This window comes from Ciona intestinalis, chromosome 9 (genome assembly GCF_000224145.3).
Source record: "Ciona intestinalis chromosome 9, KH, whole genome shotgun sequence".
Lineage (NCBI taxonomy): Eukaryota > Metazoa > Chordata > Ascidiacea > Phlebobranchia > Cionidae > Ciona > Ciona intestinalis.
Window position 1 is genome coordinate 3,486,101 of NC_020174.2, and position 2,967 is coordinate 3,489,067.

Genomic DNA, 2,967 nt, shown 5'->3' on the forward strand with positions numbered 1-2,967 from the left:
GAAAATTAAATAGAATTAATTTATTCTTGATGCTCTTAATGCTCTAGTTGTATTAATTTTGAATGTCATTGGTAAATACTTTCAAATTTTCACTAAACTACAGTAGCCTACATCTTACATGTTGTATGGACAAAGAAAAAAAGCGATATTTATTTACCTTGTGTGTGTTTATCTTTTCTAGTGTTTGATTTTAACGGTCACCATTTTAAATGATTGTGGATTATAACCAAGCCAAGGTTAAGTGGACAATAAAAAAATTCCTTATTTATCACGCAAATGCCAATATTTGAACTAGGGAAATGGGATGTACTGTTTAATGTTTACATATGGCATCATCTTAAGGACTTGCTCATGTAACTACAGTTTTGTATGGTCACATACCTACAGTTTTAACTACAGTTTTGTATGGTCATGTAACTACAGTTTTGTATGGTCACATACCTACAGTTTTAACTACAGTTTTGTATGGTCATGTAACTACAGTTTTGTATGGTCACATACCTACAGTTGTAACTAGTTTTGTATGGTCATGTAACTACAGTTTTGTATGGTCACATACCTACAGTTTTAACTAGTTTTGTATGGTCATGTAACTACAATTTTGTATGGTCATGTAACTACAGTTTTAACTGCAGTTTTGTATGGTCGTGTAACTACAGTTTTGTATGGTCACATAACTACAGTTTTAACTACATCTACAGTTTTGTATTGTCATGTAACTACAGTTTTAACTGCAGTTTTGTATGGTCACGTAACTACAGTTTTGTATGGTCACGTACCTACAGTTTTAACTGCAGTTTGGTATGGTCACATACCTACAGTTTTAACTGCAGTTTGGTATGGTCACGTAACTACAGTTTTGTATGGTTACCTTACGTACTGCAGTTTTGTATGGTTACCTTACGTACTGCAGTTTTGTATGGTCATGTAAATACAGTTTTGTATGGTCGCGTAACTACAGTTTTGTATGGTTACCTTACGTACTGCAGTTTTGTATGGTCATGTAAATACAGTTTTGTATGGTCATGTAACTACAGTTTTGTATGGTCGCGTAACTACAGTTTTGTATGGTCACATAACTACAGTTTTGTATGGTTACCTTACGTACTGCAGTTTTGTATGGTCATGTAACTACAGTTTTGTATGGTCGCGTAACTACAGTTTTGTATGGTCACATACCTACAGTTTTAACTACAGTTTTGTATGGTCATGTAACTACAGTTTTGTATGGTCGCGTAACTACAGTTTTGTATGGTCATGTAACTACAGTTTTCTATTTATTTAGAACAACCAAGCTCCACTAGTAATGTGAACAATTGTGAACCAACCGTTAAGTTAGAACGTGAAGAAATATGGAAATACAGCGTCAGGTAAAAGAGAAACAATAATTTTTTTATGGTAAAATTTTAATTTGCTAAACTGTGTGCCATTTTAAATGCAGTAGAAAACTAACGTATATTTATTTAGGAATGTGTTTATGTAAAGTTATAAATTTTATAGTGTTTTAAATTTAATCTAGTGCAGATCTAACTGTGTCCTCACCCAGAATTGTTAATAACATATTAAATTTATAAAGACACTTACATAATAGATAAATTGCATCGTTTATTTTATTCTTAAAAAAAGTTGGAGAAAAGCAATTTGTAAATTTTAGGTTTTTTAAATTTAGTCTAGTGCAGATCCAAATGTGACCTTAACCAGAATTATTGAGTGTGTCAGACTAAAAAAAATCATATGTTTAAAGTTTAGTCCGAAAAAGATTAGAGAAGACAGTTTTTGACAACCTATGCTGTATAACTTGTTGTAAAAATATGTGTATTATATATTTAGTCCGAAAAAGATCGGAGAAGACAATTTGAAAATCGGGAAAACTGATTCAACGCAACAAAGATTTTCTGCAAGGATTCGTGCTCGTGCAAACGATGATGTTAACAGTAAAAATGAGGTTGAAACAAAATCTACAGCTTCTGTTACAGTACAAAATGTAAGTAAATGGATGCAGTAATACTTATTTTATCAAAAAATTATTTCTTTTTCTGTTTTATCTATTAAATAGATTCAGTAATACTCATTTTATCCGAAACATTGTTTTTTTTCTGTTGGATCTATTAAATATGTGCAGCAATACAGCCAATACTTATTTTATCCAAAATGTTATTTATTATTCTGTTTTATCCATTAAATAAATGCAGTAATACTCATTTTATCCAAGAGATTTTTTTTCTTTTTTATTCATAGTTGTGTTTTAAAAACTTGTTTTAGCATTTCTAGCTGTCTTTTTGTTTTTGCAAATTTTTCAAAACTTCGTTATCGTGAAGAAAGAGACAAATAAGTTTCATTTATACCATTGCTTGTTTTTAAGCTGTAATTAAGTATAACACAAGTATATGCACATTAAACTGCTTGAAAATTTCTTTATTATATTGTATATATTATATATATACAGTAAGGTGGGGGAAGATGGGACACCTTTTGACTCTATTTTCTCATCCCATGTAATAGTAAACAAAAAACACTTGAAGATTTATAAAACTATATCCTCACAACTCTTATAGACCATTGTTAATTGTTTAAAACACGATCAGGATGTTTAGATATTATGTGCTAAAGGAGTCCCATCTTCCCCCACCCTACTATATCTTATGTGTTAAAAAGCCTAAAATAATTTTTAGTAAATTTAAAAAAAAATCACTTTGCTTGCACATATATCATATACTCTATAATTAAGAGTACCATGACACGTGATTAAGAGATTATCTTGTAACTATAGGGTATCTGGTTCAAAGCTTAGTTCTGCTACAATTATCACTGTGTGTTTTCCTGTGCAAGCCACTTAATTGTGTTTTCTTCAGCTCACTGGACTCTAGATTTACTAATGTCTTATTTGTATTATAATTATTAATTTGCAGTCATAAAAAAAGAAAAAAAATATTACGTTTATGACATGTGGTGTCTGAAGCCAACGTA